Here is a 20,406-nt window from a genome sequence, read left to right as displayed (position 1 = left end):
TACTGAAATTTTTGTGCTTTATACAAAATTTTCACCATAAAAGATTGGATGTGAAATACCTGAACGTATAAAAAGTCTGACTTTTGAGTTATATTTACGAATGATGTCCTTGTACCGATGAAAAAATTTAGTAAATGTTTTGACTAGTTTGTGATATCGAAAACCCTGGTGTAATAATTTTTCAGTAATACATAAATTTCTCTCGTTAAAATCTAAAATGTTGTTACATACACGAGCGAATCGTACAAGTTGAGATATATAAACACCGTAAGATGGTAACAAGGGAATGTCACCGTCTAAAAATGAATAATTAACGATAGGAAATGAAAATTCATCTCTTTTATCATAAATTTTAGTATTAAGCTTTCCGTTAATGATATAGAAATCAAGATCGAGAAAAGGGCAGTGGTCATTGTTAGTATTAGCTTTATTTAAAGTAAGTTCAACAGGATAAATTTCTTTAGTATACATACTGAAGTCGTCATCATTGAGAGCCAATATATATCATCCAAATATCTAAAAGTATTATTGATTTTTTGTATCAGATGTTGTTTCGATGTGTCTTTGCTGATTTGTGTCATAAATTGTAACTCATATCAATACAAAAACCGGTCCACAATAAGTGGTGCACAATTAGTTCCCATTGGAATTCCGATAACCTGACGATATACGGAATCTCCAAAGCGAACAAAAATGTTATCTAGTAAAAATTCAAGGGTAGATATAGTATCAAAGCATGTCCAAAAAGTAAAATCACAAAAATACTGAACTCAGAGGAAAATCCAATCGGAAAGTCCATAATCACATGGCAAAATCAAATGACAATACTCATCAAAAACAAATGGACAAGAACTGTCATATTCCTGACATATATTGACTATTTGACAAGGAAATTAACAACTATAGGTCACCGCACGGCCTTCCAATGAGAACAGCCCATTCCGCACAGTTAGCTTTAAAAGGCCCCGAAATTTCAAATGTAAAACAATTGAAACGATAAACTTAACGGCCTAATTTATGTACAAAAACATGATCGAAAAACAATTATGTTACACATCAAAAAACGACAACCACTGAATTACAGGCTCCTGGCTTGGGAAAGGCACATACATACATAATGTGGCGGGGTTAAACATGTTATCGGGATCCTAACCCTCCTCCAACCTGGGGCAGTGTTCTAACAATTCAAATTAAGAACGAACTATAAAAATCAGTTGAAAAATGCTTAACTCATCAGATGGATACACATAGAAATACATCTAACAAAAACACAGAGTGGAGGGGCGAATTTAAGATAGCAAAGGGACAGTGAAACTCATAGATCGACAATAAACTGTCAAAGCTAAGACATGGCTAAAAAAGAAAAAAAGACAAACAGACAAATAATAGTACACAAGACACAACATCGAAAAATAAAGACTAAGCAACACAAACCCGATGCATTTTCTGAATTGTATAACTTTTACCAATCTAATCTCACCTCCGGGTAGGCACACATACGGAGTCGTGTCTATTATAAATGTTTCAACAAATCAAGTGAAAAATTGATATTCAAAGTTTTAGATATCAATTTTATATCAATCAATATCTAAAAATACCACATTTCCAATACTAAATCAATAACCACATGCACACATATTACCTTAAAGTAGGATAGAGCTTTTTATAATGCTCAGACTTGGTTAAATCGTTTTCATTGATGCATTGTATGTTGTCTTTTCTCCAAAATTCCTTTATATTAAACCAATCAAGCTGGTCTAAGAACACAGTTATTTCTTAGTGCATTTCATTTAGTCAATACATTCAATTATTAAATGAAATGAATAAATCAGCCACGATACGGATAAATCATCATGTGCAACAGTGATGACTGTCTGATTTATTCTTTAAGATTTAGTACTTGGACGAGAAATCAGAAATAACATCAAAGTTGACAAATGTGTATTGTGACTGCGAAAAGACAATTTCAATTAGGAATTCCTGTATCTTTTTCACGTTTTTTTTAATCGAAGATCTTAAAATTTAATAAAAGTATTATGAACTGACTGTTTCTGTATTAGTCCTGTTATATATCCTCGTTCCGCTGCATTGGCTAAAACAATTAACCTCGAATTTATATTTAACAGTCAGTTGATAAATATTTTAAAAATAATCGCACATACTCTATCTCAAAATTATTTTCACATTGTAGTGTACCTACTACTACCAAATAACTTCTTTACCTAAAAATTCATCATCCTCCATCATATTTTATGCATATAATATAAAGAAATAGTTTAAGACAGTACAGGAAAAAAAGTTAAACACTGTTCACACAATGGACTATGTTTGTCGAAAATATATGTCCTCGGAACAGCTTATTGAGAAAAATACTTCAAAGTGGTTAATGTTGAAGACATTTTCTCAATCGATTTATGACATTTTGACACCGGTATACTACTGATGCGTTTATTAATAACAACAAAGATATGACTTTCTAAAAGTATCTTGAACAGTTATCAGTATGACGTCAAGGAGATACTATCTTTACATCGACTAGCAACAATCTAACATAATAAAAAAAACATGTCATGTATCAGGCCTTTTCAAGTCTTGATAATCCATAACTGTTTAATTCAATTCATAAACATATTTTTCCAGAATCTTTGCGATTAACCTGCATTGGATAGTTTTTTGTCTAGTGTTTTTACCTCTTGTTTTTGACATTGTTTTAGTTGTGCGATTCATATTTGAAAGTTTAAGCGATATCACTCAATCTTACAAAACAATTCGTTCTTTAGTAGCAGATGTGGATACTCAAAAACATACAATCTAAGATTCGTTCGTCTTGCAATAGTATTAAAACATTTGACTTTTAACAAGTATTTCCAATTACTAACTAAAAGACAAATTGAAAGAGTTGGTTATGTGTTACATTTAAATTTTGTGTTTCTGTTGTGTCGTAGTTCTCCTCTTATATTTGATGTGTTTCCCTCAGTTTTAGCTTGTAAACAGGATTTGTTTTCTTCTCAATCGATTTATGAATATCGAGCAGCGGTATACTACTGTTGCCTTTATTGCTTTGTTTCATAAAAAAATGGCCAATGAAGATACATGTATCTTGTCTTAGGGAGGGATAAATCCTACTTTGTAAAGAACACTTTGATTCAAACAAAAATTTCTCTGAAACTGACATGTTCAAGATGCTTGATTTCTTGATTGACAACGTATTTGTTACGTTTGGAGGACGTGTTTTTCAACAGACTGTCGGCTTTCTATTTAGAACCAATTGTGCCCCTCTTCTTGTCGATTTGTTCCTATATTATTAAGAGGCTGACTTCGTACTGGAAATTCTTAGGAAGAAAGATAGGAAGTAAGCAATATCCTTTAACTTTACTTTCTGCTATATAGATGATGTTCTCTCACTAAATAATTCAAAATTGGATGACTATGTTGAACGCATCGAACTAGAAATAAAGGATGCAACAGATAAGCTAATCTGCCTCATATCTTGACTTAAATCTGTAAATTGACAATAAGGATCGACCGAAAACAAAACTTTACGACAAAAGAGATGTATGATTTCAGCTTCCCAATTGTGAACTTTTTATTTCTATGTAGCAACATTCCAGCAGCGCCTGTATACAGAGTATATATCTTTCAATTGATACGATATTCCCGGGCTTGCATTTCCTATCATGATTTTACTTGATAGAGGGTTGCTGCTCACAAGCAAGCTATTAAACCAAGAGTTCCAAATGGTTCAGTTGAAATCATCCCTTCGTAAATTTTACGGACGCCATCACCAGTTGGTTGACCGTTATGGAATAACCGTTTCACAGATGATATTGGGTATGTTTATTATGTCGTAAATACAATCCCCTTCCCTTTTCACGAATGTGACCTACCCAATTACACTATTTGCTGGGTTTGTAATAACATAAGCAACACGACGGGTGCCAAATGTGGAGCAGGATCTGATTACCCCTTCCGGAGAACACTGAGATCACCCCCAGTTTTGGTGGGGTTCGTGTTGCTTAGTCTTTAGTTTTCTTTGTTGTGTCTTGTGTAATTTCGTTTGTCTGTTTGTCTTTTTCTTTTTAAGAGATGTCGTTGTCGGTTTATTTTCGATCTATGAGTTTGACTGTCCCTCTGTTATCTTTCGCCCCTCTTTCGTTAGGGTTCCACGGAACCCGGTGTCTCGCCTACTTTTGCTGTTGTTTCTGTTTTCAGTGTGATAGGGGAATGCACATAATAAATTTGCAGTTAAAGAAATAAAACGTTTGAATATGTGAAAAAAAGTTATGCTTGTTAAAACTGAATACAGTATGCAATTTTATAGATTCATAAAAGAGTTGAAACATAAATTAATTGAATGAACAAATGATAAACAAGATAATGTTTGCATTGATTGATGATTCATCCATCAATTAAATAATAAAAATGCATGCATGTAATTATAAAATTATAAAGGTCAAACATTTCCTCCAGATACTATCTTTTGATTGTTAGAAGCTTCTGTCCAAGTTTGGTAAAAATCCAGGATGGTTTATGAATCTTATAAATGTTTTAAAAACTTTAACGGTATAGTGTATGTAGTGTTAACTGGAAGAAACAAGTTCATTTATAAGTAATATTTTATATTTTTCTACACATTTCCTTTTTGGATACTATCTTATGATCGTAATCAAGCTTCTGTAAATATTTGTGGACGCCACCGAAGACGACGATGGAATGTAGGCTCGCTTATATATATTTGGCTCGACAAAAAACAAAAAAATCAACTTTAAAAATGATTTAATTAATTTAAAATTAATGTGACAGGAATAGTCTTTGAGGTTTAGAAAGCCATAAAACCAGGTTCAATCCACCATTTTCTACATAAGAAAATGCAATTTATATATTAGTTATTATTATCTTTGAATATGTGCCAGTAACTGCGAGTACTCTCAGATATGTACTTAGTGTCTATTTGTTGTTTGGATGTACAAGTACTCGGTCAACATTACCCTCCCGAAATTTAAGAGCTTCGTTTATATACATACTCAATCGTTTCAGATGTTTTTTTCAGAATTAGGGTTTGTCTTTTGGATAATTTTTCATTTGAAACATATATATATATTTATATATTTATTTATTAATTTCGTTGATTCCATAGTTAGATATTATTTAAGTTATATTAGACATATAATGTCTTCTAGACTGTGTGTTTTCAATAAAGAGTCAGTCCTTGGTTTGAAAAGTGCATTAAAAATTACAACGAAGGGACACGACATATTTCTACTTTATATAATGGTAGTTCTCATTAAGTAAAATAAGATTCGAATGCTCTTGCATTAGTTATAGTTAGAAAAATCACGTCCACTGAGGCTTACATAACATAACAATGACAAGAAGTCAAGAAGCCACCACAATTAAACAAATAGAGAGAGAAGATACCATTCAAGGGGAAAATACCAAAGACATGCGTCATATAAAGGGTCCGAGACCACAATTGTCGTCCCTTGATTTTCGTTTTTCGTTGTTCACAAATATAGTCCCTAGTGTTGACAGTGGGTTACTTGCCATTAATTTTTATACCCCTTCCAAATTTATTTCTCCATGTTTAATGCCTCAGATTGCAAGAAGAGGGGTGAAATTACACTGTAAAGAAACTTGGGTCCAGAATTTTTAAGGAAATTATTTCATATCGGTTGAGAATAAGAAAAGGGGTCACATGACATTCATTATTCTTCAGTAATAAATTCCATCAGTCATTAACAGAAAAAAACGGACCAGAAAACCGGTCGTTAACGAACTTTTACATGATAAGGATCGGTGGGGTGTGGTGTCGTCTGATAATGACCGTTGGGGCGTGGTTTCCGTCTGATAATGACCGTTGGGGCGTGGTTTTCGTCTGATAATGACCGCCAGGGCGTGATTTTTCTGTTAATGACCGGTGGGGCGTGGTTCTCTGTTTAGAGAGATGTACCTTTTATAAAGCATGTTCCTGTTTTTAATATTATATTTAAGTTGTTGAATTGTTTATTATATGTTTTCGTTAATTATAAAATTAAAGATAATTTGATTAAGTATTTATATACTGAAAAATTGCACTAAAATATATGGCAGTATTACTACGACTGGTCTTCACTCTTTGCCATAGAAATCGTACAACTACTCGAGTTCGCTGTAGGCATTTTGAATTTATAAGAATTTTCCAAAACATGGTTTCTCAATGAAATAAACATAATAGTTCTTCGGCTCAGTCATTATCACTATCTTAGTCAATACCACTATCCTGTGGGCAGTCAATATATCACGATGATGACCAGTTTTTCAAGAACTATTATATAAGTAGTGATTTGGTCCAGCTGAAAAAGGTTTAAAATTAGCACTTCGGAAGCTGTCAAAAGATTTCAAGACGCGTCCTTAACATAAAATTGTCCATATTTTGAGTTAGAGCCGATGAAGTTTTCTATAATTTCGATATAATTTGTCCCAAAAGTAGTAGAACACACTGTAAAAGTTTCATTTATGTTCTAAAAGAAATGCACTACGAAATAATTGTGGTCTCGGACCAAAGACGGCATAATGACCAAAATGAAAAACAACAAAAAGACAAACAACTAATACAAACCACCGCCAACACGAACCTAACCAAAACACGGAGATCAGGTACTCGGGAAGGGTCAGCGCGGTCTTTCAAAAATCATTATTTAGTCCGGTATCTCAGATTGGTATATCAGTATCTGTTGTTGTTTTTTGTTTGTTTGTTTTTTCTACATTTGTTGTTTTATTTGTTCGTTTATTTGTATTGTTTTGCTATTTTTGCTTTTTTCATGTATGTTTAGAAGGTTATGAATTTGGTTTGGTTTGTTGCTGTTTTTTTCGGGGGGTGGGGGGGGGGGGCAAATCCTAGGTAAAAAGACTTATAATTTCCAACGGTTCGATAGTATAGTGGGAAATTATTGTAATAACGGTACTAGTGAATACTATTGATACGGGTACTTCTTATGTACACGTATATACATACATGTATCACGTGATACTGATATTTAGCGGGAATATTTTCCCTTGTTGGTCACTTCTAGCCAAGCATCAGACTGGACAACAGTGAAATATGACGGACCCCGGTTTAGATAATTCCGTAAAGCAAGTAATTGTCCAAGAAGTACAAAACGCAGTATCTGCTTCACAACAAGATACCCTTAACCAAATCACAGCTTTGATAGATAACAGACTATCCACATTCCAGGGAAATATCCAGCAATCTCAGCGAGATATCAGTCAATCCCAGATGTCCAAGATTGAAGAGACTTTGTCGGAGAACTATACTTTCCAACGGAAAGGGAACGAAAACCAGTACAAGCATGAGGTTAAAGTCCTGACGAAGTTAACGGAAGCAAAAGCACAGTTAGACGGACCAGATTTATCCGTAGATTCTATTCATCAAGCTAGAGACAAGATTGTTGAAGGTATGACAATTGTAAGAGACAGACAGAAACTCATTAAACTCGCTGATTCATCCGAATTGGGTTGGAGAGTCGTGAAGGAGTACACAACTAATCCAATTGCCGACGACTCCGAAGATGAAAAGAAGATGATAAGAGCGCAAAATAGAGCTGAACGTAGGAACAAGTCAGATAAGATAAAGAAGTCAACGAAGACGGTCAGGAAAGTGCCCTATTCCACCAAAGAGAGAGATCCAACCCCTACTTGGAGAACAGGGAGATGTTTCAATTGTGGCAACAGGGGCCATTGGGCAAATGATTGTCCTGAAAAGAAAGATAAGATAAGTATATTTACAAATTTTGAATGTATTAATTTGTATAATAATATGAACAAATGTTATATTGGTCAAGCTGAAAATTCATTCAGTTCAAATGTAAACAAAGCAGAAGATAAACATACGATAGAAATTACTCAATCGAAACCAAGTGTTATTGGTGGTCACTTTTTACTAGAAGTTGATATACCTGTCTCACCTGTAGGTAAATTGAGGTCAAAATTACATGAATGGAAAGCTATTACTACTAGCACACATATTATTGATGTTATTGAAAACGGGTATAAGTTACCGTTAAAAACGGAACCAGAGGTTAAACATATGAAAAATAATAGATCATCTTTAAACAATGCAGAATTTGTTGTTGAAGAGATTTACAAACTTCTTCAAAAAAGGTGCATTTCTGAGGTTTATTCTAAACCAACTGTAGTAAATCCACTAACAGTAGCATTTAATAAAAATAAACCAAGATTAGTACTAGATTGTAGGCATTTGAATCCACATCTGTTTAAATTTAGGTACAAGTACGAGGATACTAAGATAGCAAGAGATCTCTTTCAAAAAGGAGATTATTTATTTAGTTTCGATATTCGATCTGCTTATCATCATTTGGAAATCTCAGATATACACAGAACTTTCTTAGGCTTTGCTTGGAATTTTGATGGGAATACGAGATATTTCGTTTTCAATGTTCTTCCTTTCGGTATATCAACTGCAGGGTATATATTTACAAAAGTACTTAGAGAAGTAGTTAAGCATTTGCGATCAGAAGGCAAAAGGATAATAATGTTTCTAGACGATGGGTTGGGTGGAGATAGCAATTTTGAAAGATGCATTGAGAGCAGTCAAATAGTTAAATTTAAACTAGAAAATTTAGGATTTTTGATAGCACATGAGAAGTGTTTTTGGTTACCAAGCCAGAGATTAAAATGGCTAGGGTATACTTGGGATACAAATATAGGTAAAATATTTGTTAATGAAGATAGAATTATGAAAACTGAGAAAAAGATTAGATTTTTAATAGAAGAAACAAACGAAGGGGTAGAATTTTTTGGATCTAGATTTTTAGCTAGCATTGTAGGTCAGTTGATATCTATGCAGATAGTCATTGGTGACTTAGTTAGATTGAACACTAGATACCTTTATGATTGTATCATGGGTAGAGCAAGTTGGGATGCACCAGTCAAAATTTGCAAAAAGGCAATTAATGAAATACATTTTTGGTCTATTTCATTGCAAAACCTCAATGATGCTGGAGTCGACATTTGTAAAGTCGATCAGCTTGATATTGTTGATATAGAAATGTTTTGTGACGCCTCAGATGTAGGCTTTGGTGGTTATTTAACCTCAGATTTGAATGCAAAACTTTTTTGCAAGGAAATGTCCGGTAACTGGACATTACGAGAAAGGAACGAAAGTTCCACATGGCGCGAATTAGAATGCGTCAATAGGTTTGTACAAACTTTTGATAATACATTTAGTGACAAAACCGTCAAAATTTATACAGACAATCAGAACGTACCTCACATATTGAAAGTAGGAAGTAAGAAACAGAAATTACAAGATATAGCTATCGACATTAAACAAACTTGTGTTGATAGCAATATAAACATTATTACACAATGGGTTCCGAGAGAGAACAACACACACGCAGACAAGCTCAGTAGACACACTGATCACGATGATTGGGCTATTCATTCTGATATATTTGATGAAATCAATAGCTTATGGGGTCCATATACAATAGACAGATTCGCCACACACTATAATACACAGTGTGAACGATTTAACTCTAAAATATGGTATCCCGGTACTGAAGCAGTTGACGCATTTAGTCAAAACTGGAACACAGAAACAAATTGGTTAGTTCCACCACCATCACTCATTTCCATGGTCGTACGTAAAGTAGAAAACGACAAAGCCAACAGCACGCTTGTTATACCGGAATGGAAATCAGCTCCATTCTGGCCGTTGCTTTTCGCATCTAACAACCTCACCAAATTTATTAAAGGTACAAAGTTTTTACCAAAAGAGCACTCAATCGTTAAAGGTTGTGGTAAAAATGGCGTATTTGGTGAACGTATTCTGAGATTTCATATGTTAGCAATCAAACTAGAATTTTAATGTAATCAATATTATTTGCAGGCTTAAGATTGGAAGAAAACGTCCAGGCTGCCATAGACAACAGTGGTATATCCCCGGACAACAAACTTAGGAATTTAGCCAACAAGATGTCCAGCTTTATTGTGGAATCCAAAGCCGAAAATACCAGTAAAAAGTACTTTTATGGTTTCAAACGATGGAAAACCTTTATTAATGAACACAACATGTCAGAATTACCTGCTAACCCAGTTCATGTTGCACTTTATTTGACATATCTTATTGACAAACATTGTTCTCCCAGTGTAATAGACTCCGCTGTATATTCTATCAAATGGGCCCATGAGCTTAATGGTTTCAATGATCCTACTAACAATTCGTATGTTAAATCACTGACTGAATCTGTAAAACGTTTGAACGGTAGACCAGTAGTCAAAAAGGATCCGATTAACAATACTATTCTTATTGATTTATGTTCATTGTACGAAAGTTCAGAAGATTTATTGATAGTTCGTGATTTGACCATGATTTTGATAGGTTATTCAGGTTTTTTGCGTTACGATGAGCTTAGCTCTTTAAAATGTAAAGATATCACAGTTTTCGATGATTATTTAGAGATACACATTTCACGTAGTAAAACTGATCAATACCGACAGGGTAATAAAATTTTGATTTCAAAAGGTAGCACTTTAGCTTGTCCATTCAATATGTACAATAGATATATTAAGTTAGCTAGTCTAGATGAGAAATCTGATTTATTTGTTTTTAGACCTATATTTAGATCTAAGGGTATAGCAAAATTGATACATAAGAATAAGAAGATGAGTTACACATCAGCTAAAGAGAATATTGTAAAAAGAATTAGAATTGTCGCCCCTAATCTTAATTTAGGTTTACATTCTCTTCGTTCAGGCGGTGCTACCGCTGCTGCCCAGTCTGATGTGAACGAAAGGTGCATTAAGAGACACGGGAGGTTGAAGTCCGACACAAGTAAGGACGGGTACATAGATGATACATTTGATAAGAGAATGTCAGTTTCAAAAACACTTGGGTTGTGAACTGAACTTTGCCCGCCCTTTCTTTGTGGTTCTAGTATTGCTGGGCTATCGGCTATATATAGTATTTTAGTATTTATTGATATGCCTAGAAATAGTATTTAGTAAAGTTGATACTTATAATTTCCAACGGTTCGATAGTATAGTGGGAAATTATTGTAATAACGGTACTAGTGAATACTATTGATACGGGTACTTCTTATGTACACGTATATACATACATGTATCACGTGATACTGATATTTAGCGGGAATATTTTCCCTTGTTGGTCACTTCTAGCCAAGCATCAGACTGGACAACAGTGAAATAAATTTCATTTTCTATTGAATTGTTATTCTAATTTGTATTTAGTAGGGATTTATATAGTAACTTGATTTATTATTTATTCCATATAGTATATTTATTCAGTTATACACAGTCCAAGTGTACCTCTCGAGACGGTCTTCCGAGCATTTGGGTTTGGACACAGGTTTCCAAAATTTTCCACTTTATTTAAAATGTAGTCTTTTGACTGCAGTTTAAATGGAGTTTGAACCGAGGTAACTCGTTTTTGTTGGTTTTTCCTGGCCGGCGGGATCGTTTATGACAGAGCCCATATTTTTGAACACAATTTACTCGTTTTTTCTAAAGAATTCCTTATGAAAGTTTATTTATAGTGCATTGATACTTATGCTTCATGTATATTGTGTATATATATATATCTATTATATTTATATTAATAAAATATGGGGTCCACCAGTATTGCTGGGCTATCGGCTATATATAGTATTTTAGTATTTATTGATATGCCTAGAAATAGTATTTAGTAAAGTTGATACATACATTTTCTTAAAGTTGTTGAATAGACTACCATAAAAATGTCATTGTGCAACCTCCCTGAACGTTATATTTTATTGTAACATTTATGCATTATCATTTTTGTCTTCAACTCCCGTTTTTATATTACTGAACCAGTGCATTCTTATAATATCCATACATACAGTTTTTTAACCTTCACTTTTTGTTTTTAAAACAAAAGATATCAGTGCTAGATTACGTATTTGATAACATGTTAGAATTTTACAACTAGGTGTCGCTAGTTTCCTTTGGACCTTGTATTTTCACCTCCTTTATCTCTTGTAAGAGACAATCAAGATTTAACCAATTGAACATGAAAATTGCTCTCAAAGGTATGTATAAAATCGCAAAAATCACGATTAATCTTAAATTATATAACGAATCTTGGAGGATATGGAAGGAGATAGTTTAAGATCTTATGAATATGCATAACAGATAAGACGTTTTTCAGATAAAAATTATCAATTGACCATAACCGAGAATAACACACATAGCGGAATAAATAGCAATCCTGTTTTCAACTTTAAAACAATGAAATCAAAACAAATTTCTTTAGTTTGCTGTTTATTTGTTTCGTTTCGTTCCACATTTTTTTTGTTGATATAACTATTTATCATCGCCATCGAAAATTTTGTACGAACGTCACGAATCGGAGAGAAAGATAAAAATTAAAAAAAACATAGTAAGATTCCTTTTATTTACACGATCTCTACCGTGTTGATGATTTTATCGGTAACTTTATGAAACCCTTTTCTGATATATAGGGCTGAAATGTTTTATTCCAACAAGCGGCAAACAAATACAAGATGTTGTATTAAACTCCAAAACTCTGCACTTGGCAACAGAAAATTTAAAGGTCGCCAGCCCTCCTTTGCTCCGCTAACCAGATACTGTTTTTCATTCTTTTTTCAGACACACAATAATAAAATGTGACTTCATATAGCAACTAATGTTTCTATATTCTTCCACATTCCTGATTTTCAAATGTTTTAGTTCCAACGTTCCTGGTGAAAGTTAAGTAAATCCAGAAAAGCGATCCGAACGCACAAAATTCATCATATTTAATTTTCATTTTCTGTTACTGGTTATCAATACGGCAGATACAGCAGGATATGTGTTCCCTATCGTGATTGTTTTTGTTACCGTACAGACTATCTTTTGTCTGCTGATGCAATACGTAACACAAATCAAAATATGATGTACTTTGATGTACATATAAGCTTGCAAAATGTTATAACCGATAATAGGTTGTGACAGTTAAACGAAATGTTCTTGATCTTTAAAAGATTTTTTGGTCACGAGTGTACCTGATCAAAGTTATTTTCGGAACATATATGACGCCCTTACAAAATAAGTATCATCAATTTTCTTACATATTAAGGAATAAACGGAAATGAAATGGCAGTGCAAGTAACAGATATATTCTACACAAATGTAACAGCGAAACTGTCTTTTGTTATAGCAGTTATAACAATAAAGAAATAGTCGTGTTAAATTTAAGTAAGGTAAAAAAAAAGTCGAGAAAAAACAAATATGCAAGACTCCACTGGCCCTTGATTTTAAACATATACACATGCTATGACCATTGAAATTGAAAAGGCCCAAAAGTAAAAGTTGATGAGTTAGTATAAATAATTTCAACCACTAATAAGTAGTCACGGACGGGGTTAATTGCAAAAAAAATACAGAGTACGCAAATGAACGCAGTTGAACATACGGCACACGATTGTTACAGTGCTTTTTTTTCGCAATTTGCTATTTGTCCGCTTTTGATGTTTGTCCGCTTTTGCTGTTTGTCCGCCTTTGCTTTTTGTCCGATAATTTTGATTTTTGTCTGACACTTTTGCTTTTCGTCCGTTTTGCTTTTTTAGCTCACCTGGACTAGAGGGCTAAGTGAGCTTTTCTCATCTAACAATAAAAGCTTGTTTGGTAAAATTCTATATAAATTATTTCAGTATGGCGACTTTCATTGGGGCGGTTTGTGAAATATGTGATGCTCAACTTATTACTAAATCTGCCAACTATTGGTGTCCAGAATGTAAAGAAGGTCTGTGTTCCGACTGTCAAAAGCACCACAGTCTCTCAAAGGGAACTAGAAAACATAAGATTATCTCTATGGAAAATTATTTAAAATTGCCGTCAGCTATCTCGAAAATAACTACATATTGCAATGAACATAATTTAGAATATCAAAACTACTGTCCACATCATGACACTGTATGTTGTCCAGTTTGTATTTCTACACACCACGAGAGTTGCTGTGGACTTATGTCTTTGCAAGAGGTCGCAAAAACTTCAAAAGCATCAGCATGGCTCGAAAACATTGAACAAAGTGTGAAGAATTTGAGGTTTGATTATGATAACATATTAGAAGATAGAAAGCAAAATCTGGCTACCATTAAAATCCAAAGAAAACAGATTCACGCCAAAATAAAACTAATCCGTAAAAAGGTTAGTTCCCATTTAGACTCACTAGAGCAACAGATTATACTAGAACTAGATACATCTGAACAAGAAGTAAAATCAAAGTTGGAAACTTTAACTTTAGAACTTCCTAAAAAAATAAAGAAAGTACAAACCTGGCATTTGGACACTACAGCAATTAAAGAATATGCGTCCGACCTTCAAATCTTCCTGTTTACTAAATCACTTCAGGGAAAGATAGAGAAAGAGAAAAAAAAATTACATTCGTTATTTGATGACAATAGTCTTCAGCAACACAGCCTTGAATGCAGAATCAATAATAAAATAATCGCCGAGTTAACTGGTATAGCTACCTTTGGATCAGTATACATAGAGACATCTCAACCATCAATCGTTATGAAGACTGAAAAGGAAAAAGAAGCTCAGACTTTATTTCCTGCCCAACATCGGTCAACGTTAAAAGATTATAATACATTATCTCTGAAAACTAAATCGTTTGTATCGCCAAAACAACCATTTTATATTCGTTACTTCTCGATCTCAGCAAGTGGTACAATAGTGTGCTCGGATTTTACTGGTAAACTCCATATCTCAAACGGAAATCGAAACTTTGGTTTACTAAAAATAAAGAAATCCTCGTTGTCGTACTGCGATGTAACTTTTATTGATAACACTACAATTGCTGCATCTACAGATACCAAGGTACACATCATTAACATTGACCAGAAAGTGGTTGTAAGAGTGCACAATATTTACGGACGATGTGAGGGATTACAGTACTACAATGGAAAGTTGCTTTGTAATGTTTTACATGTCGGAATTCGTGAGTTACATCTATCAAACGGAGTTATTACTGATGTGGTTAAACATAACAGTCTTGCCCATCGGTCAAATATAACAATACACGATGAAAAAATTTATCAAGCGGATGATAGTAATTTTGTCAGGTGTTATTCAATGAAAGGAGATAAGTTATGGGAATTCAGCTTTAAATCATCAGGCAAACTAGCGCATGGCATATCAGTTGACAAACGCGGTAATGTGTATATAATTTGTTATAATACAAACTACATTACATTGCTTTCTCCAGATGGACAACACTGTAGACAGTTGAGAATTAAGTATATTAATGAACCGTGGAGCCTTCATTTCAACCCTATTACGAATTCACTAGCAGTTGTCAGTATGGACGGAATAATTGTATTTTATTATATCTTGTACGTCAATTAAATGGACAACTTTATTTCCACTTATTCAAAGTTCATATAATTATTTGTGTTCATATACGTGAGGCTTGTTTTTCACTGTACATTAAAATAAATATATGTTATTGTTTCTACCTTTCATAGAATTTTGACTTTGAATAATTTGCTTAGTTAGAAACTCATGCTCTCCGGGGAATTTAACTCCCACGTTGTTAAGAATAGAGGCGAAAGATACCAAAAAGAATGCTCAAACACACAAGTGGAAATAAACTGACAATGCCTTGGCAAAATAAATAGAAAAAGACCAAAAGACATACAACAGTTAGCAAAACACATCAAAGACAACATCAGAGTGAGCAACACAAACCCCACTAGAAAGCGGGGTTATCTCATGTGCACCGGAAAGGTATGTAGATCATGTTCTGAATATGACACTCGTCATGTTTTTCGGGTAAGTACAAAGCCGTTGACAAGTGTAATTTGTTTACAGAAAAAAAAGCAATATAGTATCACATAACGATTATGCTTAATGTACTAGAGATAACACTTTCACGGGTCCATGAAATATGGTCAAGGTCGGGAAACCCTATACTAGTATGACAATATGGTTATTTTGTTTTAATTCTATACCTCGAATATAAATGACTGAAAGATAATCCTTTCTTTCCTAAACTGCAATATCCTGTAAGGAAGTGCGCTTCTAGTTTCATAGGAAGACTATATTAAAAACATAAATTGTTGTATGCAGTTGCTAATACAAAGTAAAAAATCTTCAAATGATCGCCATAGAGACAATTAAAAACAGCTCGACATCTTAAAATGGTCAAAGACATAAAAGAGGGACTTAATTTACCAGAAGAACGTTTAAACGCATAAGGAAGCAAATATGAGGTCTTTTATAATATCAAGTGTTTGTAACATGAGTGTTACTTTAAATAGCACCAAGTCTTCACATGTTGTAAAGTAATTTAACGTAGATAACAATATTTGATATTTGCATCCACATTGTTAAGACGACCACCGATAATTTTCTTGCCTGGGGACGGACACAATAATTGTTGGGGTTGTTCAGCTTTTCTTTTCTTTTTTTGGTGATTGGGTTTGGTTTTTTTGTTTGTAGCTTTTATTGTTGAACTATACTTCCAGGCAATTAGGGTAAAAGACTACATAAAATAAATTAGTAAACTTCCCTCCTGCAGTATGAATCTCACTGTTTAATCAATTTGAAATAATATGTTTTCCTCTAAAATGTATATCTTAAAGTTGAGATTAAATTATATAATAGAAATACGATACTGCTAGATTAGATATTCAAAAAGTAAATAAATTTTGTCAACTTTAGTTGTCGCAACCTGTAATTGGACTATGGACATTTCACATATCTGTATCACTTGTTAGATTTTAAAGACCCATTGTGAATTGTAAACAAATTGCGAAACTGATGTACAAACTTAATTAAGATCATTACAGATAAATTGAGTTGGTGTTACTAAAATACTATGAGAGCTCAACCCTCTTCTTGAATATAGATATTAGAAGATGTGGTATGCGTGCCAATGAGACAACTCTCCATCCAAGTCACAATTCTTAAAAGTAAACCGTTATAGGTCAAGGTACGGGTCTTCACTGAGCATTGGCTCACACCGAACAGCAAGCTATAAAGGGCCCCAAATATGACTAGTGTAAAACCTTTCAAACGGGAAAACCATTACGGTTTTAGCACTATATAAAAAACAAGAAACGAGAAACACTTATGAACCACATCAACAAACGACAACTACTGAACATCAGATTCCTTATCTAGTGATAGATTGTCAAAATATGTTTAGAAGAAAAAAAGGAAAACAAATACAAAAGAACAATTAGGTCTGTCCTCATGTAGGGGATAGACCCCCATTGATTCTAAATGATACTTCGATATTTTTATACTAGGGTGTGCCTTTCTTGCATCAAAACTGTTCCCATTTTAATATAACATTGAATGAAGTTCAGTACCTATATTTATATAATTATTTAAGAAAAAATTACCCATATTATACTTATATACAAATCAGGAGACAAAATTCCGGGGTTCATTTAGGAACTTATTTGAAAGGTGAACTTTCAAATTAAGTGGTGTAGTTTAGTAATATTGACCATTAATAATTTAAGATCCAGAATAGCTTATTTATATATGATATGAAAATCATACATACCCTAAATCATTATATAGTTATCAAACGTAAATGCATTTTTAATTTTTTTATATAGTATAAAATAAAATGGAGGGTCAATATATTTTCACATAAAGAGAAGGTACGCAAATATGTTTCATCGTAAGGGCTACCATACCAAAGTCGGCTAAAGGCATCGTCATGGCAAATAAGTAGCAATTCAAACAAACAAACCAATAAGCCGGATTTATAACTAAACAATAAACGTAAAGAAACCAACTAACGACAAGCACTGAAATATCGGGTAATAAAATATGTAGTTTTTGTCTCATAAAGTTTTAATTTTGAAATATTTCAGATGGCAACTTCTAGTGGAGTGGTCTGTGAAATATGTGAAGCTCAACATATTACAAAATCTGCCATCAATTGGTGTCCCGAATGTGAAGACGGTTTGTGTTCAGAATGTCAAAAACACCATAGTTTGTCAAAAGGAACTCGAAACCACAAGATTATATCTATTGAAAATTATCTTAAGTTACCGTCAGCAATCTTGAAAATAACATCATATTGCAAGGAACATAAATTAAAATATCAGAACTACTGTCCACATCATGACAAAATTTGTTGCTCGGTTTGTATTTCCGCATACCATAAGAATTGTTGTGGACTTAAGTCTTTACAAGAGTACGTAAAAAAATCCAAAGCATCAGCTCTGCTGGAAAGCATAGACCAAAGTCTTAAGGTTATGATGTCTAATTTTGACAGAATAATGAAAGATCGAGAACAAAATCTGACCGCCATTGAATTTGAAAGAAAACTGTTTCATGCTGAAATTAAACAAATACGTGAACGAATTAATTCCCACTTAGATTTATTAGAAGAACATATTTTGCTAGAATTCAATGCAGCTGAAAAAGTAATCAAGACAAAGGTGGAAACATTAATGTCGCAACTTACAGAAAAAAGAGAGCTCGTAGAAAGTTTGCAAACTAACATGTCAGCTATAAAAGAATATGCGTCTGACCTCCAGATCTTTTTTGGCAGTAAACAACTTAAGACGGAAGCAGAGACTGAAAGAAAATATTTAAAGTCGTTGTTTGAAGACGGAAGTCTGAACAAAAAATCCGTAAAATGTAGCATAAGTGAAAATATATCAGATATATTGACCACGGTTAAAGTCGTTGGAAATGTGTCTATAGAGACATTTCGATCACCAATCATTTTAAAAACAGCCTTGGAGAAACAAGCTCATAGTTTATCTACTGTATCAAATCCCCCAAAGGTGATAGAAATTATAAGATTTTCTTTAAAATCCAAATTTCCCTTTCCCAACAAACAACAGTTGCGCTTTCGAGGCTTTGCGGTCTCACCGAATGGATTAATGGTGTCGTCAGACACTTCTAGTTGTAGACTTGGTATGTTGAACACCAACGGAACATTTGATGTGATTAAGAAAGGTTCGAATTGTTATAACGATATAACCTTTGTTGACGACAGTACAGTCGCTGTATCTACAGAAAACGCGATAGAAATCTTTAACATCAATTATACGGTGATCGAGAGAAAAGTCGATATAAGAAATTGTTACGGAATACGATACAGCAATGGAAAATTGCTTTGTAATGTTTTATTTAAAGGAATTCAGGAGGTACTTTTATCGAACGGAAAAGTAACTGATCTTGTTATACAGAAGGAGCTTGGTCATTGGTCATATCTAGCAATAAACAATGAGAAAATTTATCAAACATCCAATTATTTTGTCAGGTGTTTTACAATTAAAGGAGAGAAGTTATGGGAACACAAACTTGATCCAAAACTCGGCAGGGCACGTGGCATCGCTGTTGATAATAACGGCATAGTATTTGTTGCACTATATTATGCAAACTCTATTGCTTTGCTTTCTCCAGATGGACAACGTTGTAGAGAGTTGCAAATCAAGGATACTATATCACCGTGGGGGCTTCACTTCAATGCGATTACGAACTCATTAACAGTTGTAGGTTCTCATGGAACAGTTTTGCTTTATGATATTTTGTAAATCGATAGGTTAAGCAACTATTCAATTTACATACTAGATAGCAGAACTGTACAAACAACATAACATAGTAAAGTATTGCGTCTGGCGTAAATACATTTTTTTTCATCCTGGTATCTGTGATGAGTTTGTTTTCAACCACTGGGTCTATGTCAATGCTGGTGGAGTTTTAATTCTCCGAGGGTATCACCAGCACAGTAGTCCGCACTTTTGTGCTGACATGAATTATCATTGATATGGTCATATTTATAAATTAACTGTTTACAAAACTTTTGATTTTTTTAAATACTAAGGCTTTTCTACCTCGGGAATAGATTATCTTAGCTGTATTTGGCAAAACTTTCAGGAATTTTGGTCCTCAGTGCTCTTCAACTTCGTACTTTATTGGCCTTTTTTACTTTTTTTTTGGATTCGAGCGTTACTGAGGAGTCTTTTGTAGACGAAACGCGTGTCTGGCGAATATACAAAATTTTTGTCCTGGTATCTGTAATGAGTTTGTTTACAACCACTAGGTCGATGCCGCTGCTGGTGGAGTTTTAATTTCCCGAGGGTATCACCAGCACAGTAGTCGGCACTTCTATGCTGACATAAATTATCATTGATATGGTCATATTTATAAATTAAATGTTTACAAAACTAATGATTTTTTTAAATACCTCAGGAATAGATTACCATAGTTGTATTTGGTAAAACTTTCAGGAATGTTGGTCCTCAGTGCTCTTCAACTGCGTACTTTATTTGTTTTTTTTTTAACTCTTTTTGGGGATTTGAGCGTCACTGATGAGTCTTTTGTAGACGAAAAGCGCGCCTGGCGTATATACAAAATTTTTATCCTGGTATCTGTGATGAG

At 33.6% G+C, this 20,406-nt stretch overlaps 1 long non-coding RNA gene across 2 annotated transcripts; it reads left to right on the top strand.

The window, feature by feature from the left end:
* The first annotated feature begins 11,959 nt into the window (after positions 1 to 11,959).
* On the top strand, positions 11,960 to 20,196 carry LOC143073436 (uncharacterized). Of its 2 annotated transcripts, none has more exons than XR_012977500.1 (2): positions 11,960 to 12,071; positions 17,880 to 20,196. It is a non-coding gene; the product is annotated as an uncharacterized LOC143073436 (long non-coding RNA). The 2 variants fall into 2 exon arrangements; XR_012977501.1 differs by lacking the exon at positions 17,880 to 20,196 and adding an exon at positions 13,695 to 15,498 and having other exon boundaries at positions 11,966 to 12,071.
* Positions 20,197 to 20,406: the final 210 nt, after the last annotated feature.

The sequence above is a fragment of the Mytilus galloprovincialis genome, chromosome 4, assembly GCF_965363235.1.
Source record: "Mytilus galloprovincialis chromosome 4, xbMytGall1.hap1.1, whole genome shotgun sequence".
In the NCBI taxonomy this organism is placed as follows: domain Eukaryota; kingdom Metazoa; phylum Mollusca; class Bivalvia; order Mytilida; family Mytilidae; genus Mytilus; species Mytilus galloprovincialis.
The sequence above is the reverse complement of the archived record's forward strand: the minus strand, read 5'-3'. Positions and strand labels throughout refer to the sequence as shown.